General features: G+C 38.2%; 1 protein-coding gene across 5 annotated transcripts in view; it reads right to left on the bottom strand.

Annotated features, from left to right (window-relative positions):
* FRMD6 (FERM domain containing 6) overlaps nucleotides 1-14,319 on the bottom strand; it is a 74,704-nt gene that overhangs the window by 59,291 nt on the left and 1,094 nt on the right. The window lies entirely within an intron of this gene.

Genomic DNA, 14,319 nt, shown 5'->3' with positions numbered 1-14,319 from the left:
AACAAGAGTGGACAAACCACTTGTCACACCAAGGAGAAAAAACTGCAGAAATGGTTAAATGGGTGTTTCCAATGGATTAAGCTTTGTGTCTCGGGTCAGCCCCGGGAAAGCAGAGGAACGCTATGCATACTTTGAGAAGACTCATGGCATGAGGAAACAAGAAACCTGTTCTGATGCAGGCTGGGAAGAAACGCCAAACTCAGGTATTTCTAAAAAGACCTTGTCTTCTTGCACTGAGAAATTAGAAATAATTTCTATCACAGCAGTCTGTTGATGGTTTTTAAAACACAATATTTACTTACGGTCTTTTGAAAGTTTATGGAACAAAATTTGTATTTTTCAGTCTTTTGAGCATTTAAACAACAAAATGTATATTTCCAATGTCAACCTGAAATATGAATATGTATCACTATTGTACAATTTACACATACATATCATTTACATGTCAGACTTGGGAGGTACGCATAAACACAATTCTGTTACCTTTTATTTTTTTAAATGGTCAAATGCTTGCTTCCCTGACTTGCTAAAAGGTTTAAATCCAGATGACAGTTCTCTCACCTCATACATACCACAGAGAATAAAACCATAATACTGGTTTACATCAAGAGCCAACAGTTTTCCAGGAGCTATGGAAGAATTCAAGAGAGTAGGAATATAGCATCTCGTGTGTCCTCAAAACATCCTATTGCCTACCTGAAAATACATGACTAACATCCAAAGCACAGATCAAGAAAAAGATAACACAAACACAAATTACCACCACAACAGGTCTGGTTAGGATTCAAGCTCTAGAAAATGGAATTCAACTGACCACTAGCCAGCCTACCAGGCCCCTGAACAACATTTCATAGCCTTTCCCATCCCTTTGGCAATTATTTATTTCAGTCTCCTCAACTGAAAATAATTCATAAATTAAAATGCATTCTCTTAGATCCTGTGTTTATGAAATGCAGCTTACAAGTTCCCCAAAAACTTGTTGGTCAGAAATACAAGTCTAGTTCCAGAATACATAAGCCAGAAAAAAAAAAATCATTAAAGGAAACTTTATAAGTTAGGTAACTTTCATTAGCTTTCCCTGTTGGTTTTTACTCTACAACTAAAATTCATGACAGTGTCTCTTTAATTTCTGTAGGCACCAGGAAAAGCAAGTAATTTAGTAAATTACAAATAATCAGTTAAACATTCTCTTGGTAACTTAAAATTAATGTGGGCTCAGTTAATGCATATTTGGGATTAAAAAGATTTATCTGGCATTTATTTTAAATTCTACATGACATTTGACATTTCTTAAAAACTATGCCCTGATTTGATTTCCTTAAATTTCCTTAAGCTCACATTTGAAAAGCCTGGGTTTATTTGAACTAAAACTTCCTCAAATATGTTAATTTTCTGAATCTCCTTCTATAATTACCAGTAACATGAGTTTCTCAACAGAAATTTCAGAAATGGCACCACGGCAGCTGACCTTTGTTTCAGTGTGACACTAAACTATGCAAAAAATTAACTTTCCCACTATATTTGGATGGGTTTAGTTAAGTATAGAATTCTATTTTCTTTGGAAAAAAAAAAAACCTACGACATTTCTGATTGCTGTGATAAAATATATGCACCACACAAAATTCCACTCTATTTTTTGGCTCACATATGCCACTAACTTTACTGCTAAGGTTTTTCATAACACTATTATTACATCACTCCAAGATCAGACCAATAAACTATTAATATTTTTCTGTCATGGACTTAGAAATAGAAAGTAAAGGTACTAACCACTTGAGGGGGGAAAAATCAGTTTATTTTTTTATATCCTATTTTGGGAAGCTATAAGAAAAGTCCTTACTTCAAACATCTTTAAAATAATTATAGTTTCATAAAATTTAAGTTGGTTTCCAAGTTAGCTATATCTGAAATTTCTAGTCCAATTTCCCTTTTGTCTCTCATTTACTTATTTAAATCGAGTTGAACTTAGGTATCAAACAAAACAAACGATGAAGTTATTCCCACCCTTACCAGAGTGCCATCTTATATAAGGTCTCTGAACACCCTACATCTTGGTAGTACTTATCAAAACTGGGACACCTGGGTGGCTCAGTGGGTTGGGCCTCTGCCTTCGGCTCAAGGTCATGGTCTCAGGGTCCTCAGATTGAGCCCTGCGTTGGGCTCTCTGCCCAGCGGGGAGTCTGCTTCCCCCTCTCTCTCTGCCTACTTGTGATCTCTCTCTGTCAAATAAATAAACAGAATCTTTAAAAAAATACTTATCAAAATTGAACAATTAGATACTCTGTTATTTCATATCTGCCTTTCCAGCCAACGGGTTAAAGCTTCAGGAGAGTAGGAACAATGCCTGTTGAACTCACACTACCGCCAGGGCCTTCTGCATAGGGTACATACTACTTGTCAAAAGAATGAAAAAATAAGACATTTAAAAGAGTATTAGCCTTAGAAGGAAGCATGTCTAAAATAAGAAAATGCTATGTAATAATGATCCACTTATTTGGAAAATTCATCCATCTACAATAACAGAATCAGAATGGGCAATAAAAGAGGTGTTTAATGAATTAATACTCAAATAAATTACACAAATCCTGCTACAAAGAAATGGGCGTAGTAAATTAAGAAAGCTCTATTTGAGGAAATACATTTTATATAAATTTTTGGTTTTTTTTTCTTTCGCCTTTTTTTTTTTTTTAAAGATTTTATTTATTTGGCAGAGTAAGAGAGCACAAGCATGGGGAGCAGTAGAAGGAGAGGGAGAAGCAGGATCCTGGCCAAGCAGAAAGCCAGATGTGGGGCTTGACTGCAGGACCCTGAGATCATGATCTGAGCCAAAGGTAGGCGCTTAACCATCTGAGCCACCCACGTGTCCCAATTTTTGTATTTTCTAATTCTTCTAAAGCATCATTATAATCATATATTATCATCCACTAGGAGGTAAATCCAAACAATAGCTAACCTAGTACATCTAAAATAAATTTGCTAGGCACTAGTAAATTATAAGATATGGTTGTTGCCCTCAAGAAACTTATAGTTTGGGGAGCTAGAAAATACAGATAAAAAGGGGATTACATAAAGTAGGATGTACTAAGTTCTAGTGAAGTGATACAGACATTCTGCAGCACTGGTCAGTACAAGCAGAAGAGCAAGGAGGACCCAGACTAAGTATCAGTCTGATAATGGAGACGATGGGGGACAACGAAGAGCACAGTTGGTTAGACTTAACGATCTGTGAGATGACACTAGAAAATAATCCAAGGGTCTATAAGGACAGCCATTTCATGTGCCTACTGGAGCAGGCAAGAAAGGAGGGAAGCCTGCAGGATGAAAATGCCAACAGCCACTTGGTCTCAGTGTTGGGGGCAAGACGATCTCTTCTGGGGTCGATGGTGGCCTGCACAGTATAAACCCCATATAAAAGGGGAAGCTGTTATGTTGCCCACAAAGAATCATTGTCCCGCCTTCTGGTTTTTCAAAAGGCGGTGCAGGGTTCAAAAAAAGTTCTTTAATTAAAAAATTTAAGCTTTTAAATGTTGGTAAAAGAATGTTCTAATACTGTGTTAGAAACCCAAACATGTCTTCATCCAGTCTTCCCAGGGGGCCGCAGAGTGCAGCTCTGGTTTGGCAGGTTGAGTTCCACACTTAAGAGCTCTGGATTTCATCCTGTAGTCACTGACTTAAAAGACTTAACATTTATTTCAAAATTTGCTTAGTTTTATACCTCTGCACACTCTAATATTTACCATGTAAAACACCTAGGGCTGCCAAATTATTTCACATTGGCCTTGTGTCAGAATTTCTCTGTTACAAGCCAATTACGCTCATTTAACTAACTGTGGAGTGACTTATAAGTTTCAACTGAAAAAACATTCAAAATGATACTAATAAAGCAGTGTTGACAGCGCAGTACCCAAGAGAATGCTGACATTATGTGTATACCACAGTCCACTGGAAACACATATAGCCCCTGGAGCTCCACTTCTCAAAAAACACGCACCATAATCCCCTGCAAAACAAAAGCCCCTGTTCTTTCCAGCATTTTCCCATAATTAGCAACCTTCTAAAGACTATCGCTATACTTTTCTTTTATTACCAAACAACACTCAAACACATGTAACAAAGTTTTAATTCTACCATTTACTGTAAGCCTTTAACTACCCAAAAACAATATTTTAAGCATTAAAGGCCTATATGTTAACATTTTAATAAGCTCAGGGAAAGAAAAGATAATTAGTATCAGAGACTTGCAGATTCATTTTGATGATAGTATTACAGAAAGTTAGCATTATAATTGAAAGGTAATTCCCAGAAGAGAAAATTCTTGGTGCATAATTATGATATACAATACAGAACTATGAAAATTGCATAATCACATGCTTTGAAATAATATTCACAACGGAAGATACCAGCAAGGTATAAAAGAAATATTAAACGAGCAGTGTTTCTATTACTTAATTTGTTCTGGCTCTTGGGAACCCCTAACCTGAACCATCCATTCCGTGAATGAAGGCTCCCAGGTCCGTGGGGCACTAGGATATGTGGCTGGTCAAGCTGAAACCTATCAAGATTGCTGAAAAAGAAGCCAACTCGAAGCACAGGTCTCCCTGGGGCTCTGTTGTATCCTTTTCATAGAAAGGATCAACGAGTTGAAGTAAAGAACACGTCTTTACTAGAGGCAGAACAAAACAGGCTCAACACAAGCGACTGTGCTTCCAGGATATAGTTCTTACCAAAGGGATGCAATTTAGAATAAAGAAACCGCATTAGAACTGTTTTTCCTATTTCTAAAGAAACTGACTACAGTCTAAACACTAGGAGCTCTACCAATCATAACTCGAAGGAAGCTCAAAGGTTCCCCACATCCCTGTCAGAACCTGTTGGAAGACCTTCATGGCCTCTAGTATTCTGAAGTTCCACCCCACAGTCTATCAGACATATTAAAGAGTACTCAAATTCAATACTGGATATTTATAAGAAATATCACTGAACTGAAAATAAGAATTCTCTTTCAAAAGTGTTTTATTCCCTCTTGAGCCCACTCCAATCGGGTTTTCTCCCCACCCCTCCGCCAACACAGCTCTGATCAAGGTCCCAGTGACTTCTCTTGCTAAACCCAATGAGCAACTCAGTCCTCATCTTACTTGACCTCTCACACCTCTCAACCTATGACACCACTGATTCACTCTCTCTTCCTTCAGACACTGTCTTTATTAGACTTCAAGGATATTCTTCCAATTTCCCCCTTATCATTCTGGCTGTTCCTCCTCAGTCTCCTTTACTCCTTTACTGGTTGCTTCTTACCAACTCAATCTCTCCACGCTGAAACACCTCAGGCTCAGCCCAAGCACCTCATCACAAAAAAACAACTCACAGTTCATTCTTCCTGCCTTGTGGGTCAACAGAAATAGCAGCATCTTCTAATAACAATAGGGATGGAGAGAATGGAGACACTTAGGTCCACCATGTTGGAAATATGTGCAGAATTCTTATGTTGTAAGATAATTTCTTAGGAGATTTCTTCTATTCTTCAACAAACTGTAAATACTGGTATAACCCAAGGCTTGGTCCATGGATTGCTTTCTCTGTCTAAAAACATTCCTTAAAGGAGCTTATCCAAACTCTGTTGGCATCTTCCAAATTTGAATCTCCAGCCTGGATGTCTTTAACTCCAGATTCCTATATCCAACAACCTACTCAACCTCTCCGTTTGGAAGTCAAGCATTACATGTTTAAAGCAGCTCGTAGTCGTCTCCTCCATCAGATCCCCATCCTGGTTCATAGCAACTCAACAATTATGCAAAAATCTTGAGGTTATCCTTATTCCAATCTCTCTCACACTCCTCTAACAGTTGGCCAGGCAATCTCAGTGGTTTGATCTACAAAATAAACTCTGGTCATTTCTCACCACTTCCTCTCCTGCTATTGACATTTCTCAGTTTGGATCATTATCAGCAGCTGCTAACTTGTATCCTGGCTTCTGCCCTTGACCGCCCTACTCCATTTTTGTCTCAATATAGCAGCCAATGATTCTATTAAAATGCAAATCAAATCCCCTTGCTCCCCTGCTCAAAGGTCTCCAAAGATTCCCCATTTCACTCAGTAAATGCTAAAGTTCTTAAAATGGGCCACCAGTCAGACCCTATAGGATTGCCACCTAAACCTCTCTGACCTCATCTACTACTATTCTGTGACCTCACTGTTCTTGAAACACACCAAGCACACTTCTGCCTGAGGCCTTTGTTAATTTCTGATGGAATGTTCTTTCTCCCAATTATCTCTGTATGGCCAACTTCCTCCTTCAAGTCGTCTTCTCAGTGAGTCCTACTTTGACCATACTATTTTAAATTGCCAAGGGCCCGAGTACCCACCTCCAGCACTACCACCATCCATTACCCTATTCTAGTTTTCTTTTTCCAACTACAGTTAGTATTTTCTAAAATACTATAAATTTGCTTTGTTGTGTTTATTGTTTGTCTTCTAATAGGATATATGCTCCATGAAGGCAGGCCTTTTGTCTTTATTTTGTTCACTGACATATCTCTAAGGTCTAGAAGAGTGCCTGGCACACAGTAGGCACACATTATATTAAATGAATAAAGTTGGATAAACATTTAATAATTTCAATTTCATAGTTTTCTCTTAATATTTGAGCCTTTTACTAGATCCTAACCTTCTTATTGTTTGTTGTTGTTCCTGAAGAAGAGAAAGATCCCAGCCTGACCTCAGGGCCCAACACAAATTCGGAAGCCCCAGGGAAGCAAGGGACATCCTCCCTTTGGCCATTAGTGATTCTCCCTAAAACTAGGACTCCATTTAGCACTTATCTGGAAACATCTAACTCCTTTCGACATACAAGTATTTTGTTTCCCCATCTAGACAAGACGTACTTTGGCAGGACTTGCTCAAAGTATTCATTCTGGCCCTGGATATCTTATAGAGGTATAAAATTCATTTTTCAATGATCTTAGTAAACTGAATGCTTTATTTATTTTTTTAAACATTTTATTTATTTATTTGACAGACAGAGGTCACAAGTAGGCAGAAAGTGAGGCAGGGTGGGGGGCGGGGGGAAGCAGGCTCCCCGCTGAGCAGAGAGCCCAATGCGGGACTCAATCCCAGGACCCTGAGATTATGACCCACTGAGCCACCCAGGCACCCACTAAACTGAATAATTTTAAAAAACGCCTGCTGAGTTCAAGATACTACACAAAGAAAAAAAAAGATACTACACAACGTGTAACAGGGCATGGGGTTACACAGAGTATGTCCTGTTTTTAATGAACACAGTAGAATGATACATCATGGTTATTCTGAAGGAGCCTGTGCCTATTTTCACTGAATTTACAATTATACTGTTTAGATGTAAATGTGTCTTTCTAATGTGCTCAAGTTTGTTTTTCTTAAATGGTCCTTTTGAAACTTTCAAACTTTCAGACTATTAATTTCCATTGAATGAATGGCTTAAAATCGTAAGCTTTTATAATAAAATTATAAAGGGGTCTAGCCCACATTATATAAATGGTGCCAATGGTTGGGGGGTGGGCATGAGAGAAATAAACAATTGCTTTATACCAATAATCGTGGTTTTCTCTATAAAGTACATAAAATCTGTGTAGAGCCAAAGACATCAGCCATTTGGTACTCTTTACATTTAAAAATACTTTGCTTAAACTTAATTATCATAAAGAGAATATTTTTTAATCTTCAGATCTATCTTTTGGCATCTGGAAAGAAATTATTATCTAGGGGCTCCTGGGTGACTCAGTGGGTTAAAGCCTCTGCCTTCGGCTCAGGTCATGATCCCAGGGTCCTGGAATTGAGCCCCATGTCAGGATCTCTGCTCCACGGGGAGCCTGCTTCCTCCTCTCTCTCTCTTCCTGCCTCTCTGCCTACTTGTGATTTCTATCTGCCAAATAAATAAATAAATAAATAAAATCTTAAAAAAAAAAAAAAGAAATAATTATCTAGCAAGCAGAAGCTGAGAGACTGAGTGAGACTACTGGAAATTAGATGAGAATTAGGAAAGATCAATCAATTAGTGATCAATGAACAGGCCAGCAGCTACTCTTAGTGCAGCACCATAGACTGCCCGATATCTGTAACTGAGAAATTCTAGGTTTTGTTGCCTGCTGAATGTCATCAAAACCAAAACATAATAAAATCTCAAGTTGATTGTAAATGAAAGGTTCAGGCACTTCCAAGAAAACTAAAAATCCTACAGCATCATTTCTTTTGTCCTCAGTAATAAGAGCTAACATTACTAGGCAATTTAGTGTGTCAGACCATGCCATTGTTTTATGCGTACTATTTCATTTAATAATCAAAACAACATGGTGCTATAGTTACTAACATTATCCTCGTTTTACAGATAAGGAAAAAGAGGTTCAGAGAAGTAAAGAACTTCCTCAAGGTTACACACTGGAAGACCGTGGAGCCTGGATCTCCACCCTAGAAGACTGATTTCAAAGACCTCGTTCTTACCATTGTACTTTCCTGCTTCTCTTCCATGCTGCCTCCAAAACACACTACTCTTTCTGCAGTAATTTCAGCGAGCAACTTGTCAGAGTTGTGACCCTATGGTAAGCACATTTTTTATTTCCTAAGATTATACATGCTAAGCTTTTGCTGTTCCAAGCAGTATCTCATCTGAACAAAATGTATATACTACCCATTTGTAAAACTTCTGTTATTCTGTTTTTCACCTTCCTAATGAGCCTAAGTCAAAATTCTAAGCCTTTTCTTAAACCACAAATTAAAAAAAAAAAAAAAAGAATGCCCTTTTCCTCTTCAGGGAAACACGAGAGAAAGATGGGTATATATATCTCATTTGTTTCCTTTCGTAAGCACTTTGTTTTATCTATTAGGTTTCTCATAATCCTATGTTTTACAGTAAATGCTTCATGGATGCTGCAGTAGACTTCAACAACTGAATTTCACTGTTGTTGTAGGTAGAGACAGGATGTTTCCAGGGATGTTTACAAAAAGATAACTTGAAGGAGGCGGAAGGGTTTCCAGGGGAGGAGAAAAGTGTGTAAAAGGTGGGGGAAATAATGGCAGGAAGAGGCAAACAAAAAACAAAAAACAAACAAAAAAAAAAGAATTTTTTACACTATCTTCTTAAGAGTGAACCATTCTGAAAATATTTGGAAAGCAGTCCTTTGAAATTGGGGTCCAGCCCAGATCATTTATGGATCACTGTTATGAAACACCGAATCAGGAGGGACCTTGAGATGTCACCTACCCATCATTCAATCCCCAACATCTCACTGGAAAGGCCTAGAACACAGGGAGAAGGAAAAAAGGGAGAAAGAGACGTTCCAAGAGACTTCTGTATGGGAGCAGAAGTAGATCAGCCTTGAGGAGGTTAAATTCTGCCTCACTGTGCTATTCCTCTGTTTACTCTGGGCAGGTCTGAGTCTATCTCAACAGAGCCACAGGAGACCTTGGTGTCAATCAGAAAAGGGCACCCCATCCTTATGCCAGTGGACTCTCTGCTTGGGCTGCAGAGTTGGGGGCTAGGTTTTAGCCCTTAGACGGCACTAATGTAGGCTAGACTGGGCCTCAGTCCCTCCACTTCTAAAAAATGCTAAGGCTAGCTGCCACCTAAGCACTCCTCCGTCTTCTCAGTCCTCAGTTAAAATCTGGCAATATCCAGCTGGTATATTCCAGTGTCCCTGAAACACTAGGATTCTGTGGACTAAGTTGAGACTTCCGTGTTTTTGTAATGCTGCATTTTTTTTTCTCTCACATTTCTGAAGTACTCTTCCCTTTTCATCTTAAGACTACACTCTCCTTTCAACTCCAAAGTGCTCAAATTTTCTTGAGCAATCAAAAGGTCATACCCCACATACCAGCCCCAAACCTCCCCAAATGTCCACCAACAGAATGGATAAATAAACTGGGTACATTCATCCACAGAAATAAAAGAAAAAAGCACTGCTATCTGCATCAATTTGGACATGACACTATGTTGAGCCGAAGAAGACACAAAAGAGAACTTATATTTGATTGCACTTAAATGCAGTCTGAGAACAGGTTAAAGCTAACCGGCGGCAATGAACGTCAGAATAGCGGTTATCCCTGGGGGGGCAGGGATTACGAATGTAAGGAGAGGCTTGGCTGGGGGGAGGTTGGGAGTGGGGAATGAGGTACTGATCTGTTTTTCTGATTTGGATGCTGGCTGCCTGGATATAATCACTTCATGGTATACACTTCTGATCTGTGCATTTTTCTGGTTGTATGTAATTATTCAGTAACAAGTTCAAAGAAATAAAGCCTCAGGGACACCACTCCCCAAGCCATCTACTGAAACTGGACAGTACAAGTGTTGCTACTTGTGGGGAGAAAAATAACTACTCATTTAATGTAAACCACACAAAGAACTACCTAATTTCCTAAAATCTTCATCCAGAACTTGTGTGATTTTTATGATTTCCTCCTTCATAGGAAACTATGGCTATAAGTTAGTATAAAATAATTGCTTTTCTGGGTTCATATATCTGAAAAACCTTACTGCTCAATGCTTTATAATAAATATGTATAAAGGCAGGGTTATTAGAAAACCTCTAAAAATATTCCTGGATAATCAATTAGGAATGCTGACAGTTCTAAATCGGTTTTTTTTTTTTTTTTGGGGGGTCAGAATTATCTCAGTCATCACATTAATGAAACACACTGGATAATTCCCAAATCGCTACTTAGTTTTCCTCCTGTACAGGTTAAACTGTTAGGTAAGGCCACACAGGTGGGGGAAAGGCATTCAAGAAAACATTATGCTCAGGCAGCTCCAAGGAAGCTCCAGTAAACACTGCCTTCTCCTCTGGCCTATAACTGGCTCATGTGAATTTGGTGCAGCACTCCATTTTTCTCCTCCTGAGAAAATTCTTCCTGTCAGATCAGTGATTTCTTTCTCCTTCCCAGTGTTCTAGAATCTCTTCTCGATCAGTATGGTATACTACATGATTGTGGCACTACATACAGATTAAAAGTGATGTGATACAAACGTGCATCAGAGGTAATTACACCACCAAATCATATCAGATAACCTGGAAGCATAGGTAGCTTCTTTTCACTCAAAATTTTAGGATCACTATGGCCATTACTACTGTAGAGCCCCTCTGGTCCCATGGCATGACAGGCAGACTCTAGGGCTCACAAACATTTGGGGTAATAATTAGAGATTTGTAGAATCCTTAGAGTTTAGACAGAAAATGTTCCCAGTCTTTGAAATGAGAAGTATAGGCTGGGGGCGCAGACCACGATGATAAGCATCCAGTCCCCAAACATTATTTAACACCAACGCAGCAGTTTGACACAAATGCAGGCAAGCTTTCCAAGATAAATACCACTCAACAACCTAGGTCATGTTGTCTCTAGACTATGCTGGGGACCTTAATACTAATCCTTTTTCTCCTCAGCTAAAAAGATCTTACTTTTTAATTTCCACTTTTAAATAGAATTTTTCCCCTACTTCAGCCTTGTTTTAAATATTCATCTTCCCAAGTTCAGATTTCCCTTGCAACTCAATGCTCAGTACTCCACTTCCTCCTTCCTTTCAAATTATTCCTTTGACTTGTTTCTACTTAAATTTATAGGCCCACAAAGCCTTTTTTTCCAGATAACATGCAATTTCAAAAGTATTTTCTACTATCCCCCATGTCAAAGTTTAACTATAAAGGTCAACAAGTACTATTTTTCCTGTTTGGGTTTAGGAAAGATACATTTTTTTTTTTTTTTAAAGATTTTATTTACCTATCTCAGAGAGTCAGAGATAGCAAACACAGGGTTAGGTGGAGAGGGAGAAAAAAAAAAGCAGACTCCCCACTGAGCAGGGAAGCCCCAGGATGTGACCAACTGAGTCACCCAGGTGCCCCTAGGAGAGATACATTTTAACTAAAATTTCACCACTCATAAAATTCCATCTTTGTATCTTTTCTATTCCCCCAACTACACTCAATTGTTTAATATACAATCAAAATGTAATTAAACTCCCAAATGTGTAATTATATAATCAAAGACTCCTTAAAAGTATATAATTTTAAGTGTGCAACACACACCCTTTATAACTTTAGTACTAGAACAACAGATTTTTTTTAAACTACTGGAGACTTCTTAGAGGTTGTCTTTGCTGTTTCTTAAGGGTGAGGGAGCCGGGTAGAAGAATCATCATGTAAGGACTAACTGCTTTATAGAAAACCAGAAACAGTGTTACAACAGGATTCTACTGAAGACTGCAAACACACAAAACTCTTTATTTTCTTTAAAACAACGTTGGAATTTCCTAAATGAGAGCCAAAGATTCTATGCTTTGCCCATAAGAATACACAATACTAAATACTTCTGGCTTTCCTACAGAGACTTCATTTACCAAACCAGGGTATTTATAAGGTTTGTATTAACGTGGAGTAGGAAAAACCCATCTCTGCATAAAAACAGAAAACTTTCTGTCCTTTAGAACATTTAAAACAGTATTAAAAGGACTTTAAAGAAGGTCCCTGAAATCTAGTTCTGAACTCAGAAAACCACCTAAGGGATAATTTGTGAATGCCATCTGGGATCCAGGCAGTTTCATCAACAAAAGGGAAAACTTGTTGAGATCATCCGAATCTAAAATTCACATACATTTTTACATCTGGACTGAATTAATCTTTTCTTAGTACTGGCTTTCATGTAATAAAATAATTGTTTGCAGGTTTTATTTTTTTTTTAACCCTCAGTCTCAAAATGAGAATGTGCAGCATCCAAGCTGAAAAGTACAAAGAATTCCTTTATCAAAAAAGTTGAGAGACGGGACTCATTTACACTAAACTCTGAACTTGACAATTCAGTCAAAAACAATTCTGTTTGAAAACTTTCATTTCAAGCATCTGCCATAAAAAGGCTACACAAGTCTATTATGTCAGAAGTTCTGAAAGCCAAAGGCTTTATAACTGTAGTTAAAAGTAGAAACAAAGTCCAGAAACTAGAAAAGCTCTACAACCCCCGCTTCCCTGGATTCAGCTGGCCCAACTGAATGAGTTTTTACAGGACGGGTTACCAGAAATGATTACCTAGCACATGGACTCTGCTTTCAACCACAGTGTCTCCAGCCTAGCCCCTACTGTTTTCCTGGAGAGCCAGGAGCATCTTAAACCAGCAAGTTCAAATTACGTACTTGAAGCTGGTAGCTTACCTAGGTTGCCCCCCCAAAAAGGGAATGGAAATAGAGAAAGATTTCCTTTCCCTTAAGATGTTTTGAGTTCTGCAAGAACTGCTGATTACTGTGGTCCATCAGTGTCAGATCTCAGGTATTTTTACAAGCAATTCAAAAGGGAGAAAATTAGTTCATATTACAGTCAGTCTGCTTTCTGGAGAAGACATTCTGCAGATAACTTACTTGATAGGAGATATCCCCTGGGGGACCCTTCTCATCTAATGATCCCAAAGGTCCATTCTAATATGAAATATAAATCCAATATGTTTATAAACCTACTGAAAGAGCATTTAAATGTCAGCTGTCTCATACTGTGGAGTAATTTCATTTTTCACACAATACTTTTATTTCTCAAAACCACACCCAAGGAAAATGATTAAGTTCTACAAGTTTTATACTACAAAGGACAACAGCAAAAGCATCTGTTTTCCTGCCTCTCTTTTCTGGTCTTCTCCCCTCCCCCACTCTCTATGGAGCACACTGTTTGTAAATCTTGGTGGTTAAAATTAGTTTCTACAATACTCTCATAATGCTGTAAATTCTGAGAAACTTCTTATCCTTTAACATTGCTGGGCCTGAATTTATGCGCTGCTCTAAGAAGAAAAAAATCCAAAAGTCAAAAGCCTTTTTAATGACAGATGTATTACGGAAAATTTTCCCCACAAAGTTTTGATGCTGTGAAATATCAACTCCCTGAAATCACAGAAAGGAAATGACTTACATTCTTGGAAAATGAAGCCACTAGCAGCTTTCTCCAACAGTATTTTCTAATCCCTAAACTACACCCTGTGGCAACAGGGAGTATTTCGTGCAAAAGCTAAATTTAAATAGATGCTTATAAAACCAATAAACAAACATTGTGGGATCTCAGAGAAGAAGGGACAGAATCAAATACTTTTTCTGCACACTCAAAAAAAAAAAAAAAAAAAAAGCTGGAGAGTACGGGCTTGAAGTCAAAAGCAACCCGAGAACGCTTGCTGAAGTTTTCCTTCCCCGCTGTGGGCAATACAAAGCTCCTGAGGGAAATTCTGGCAACACAGATTTTGCCAAAAAATAAAAACGAAAAGGGTGTAAAAGAGCTAATATTTCTTTGGACACTAACTACACAACTGCACGGCCTGAAAATCTGCCAG

This window comes from Mustela putorius, unplaced genomic scaffold (genome assembly GCF_011764305.1).
Source record: "Mustela putorius furo isolate JIRA1106 unplaced genomic scaffold, ASM1176430v1.1 tig00000129_pilon_pilon_pilon, whole genome shotgun sequence".
NCBI lineage: Eukaryota > Metazoa > Chordata > Mammalia > Carnivora > Mustelidae > Mustela > Mustela putorius.
This window is presented reverse-complemented; position numbering and strand designations above follow the sequence as displayed.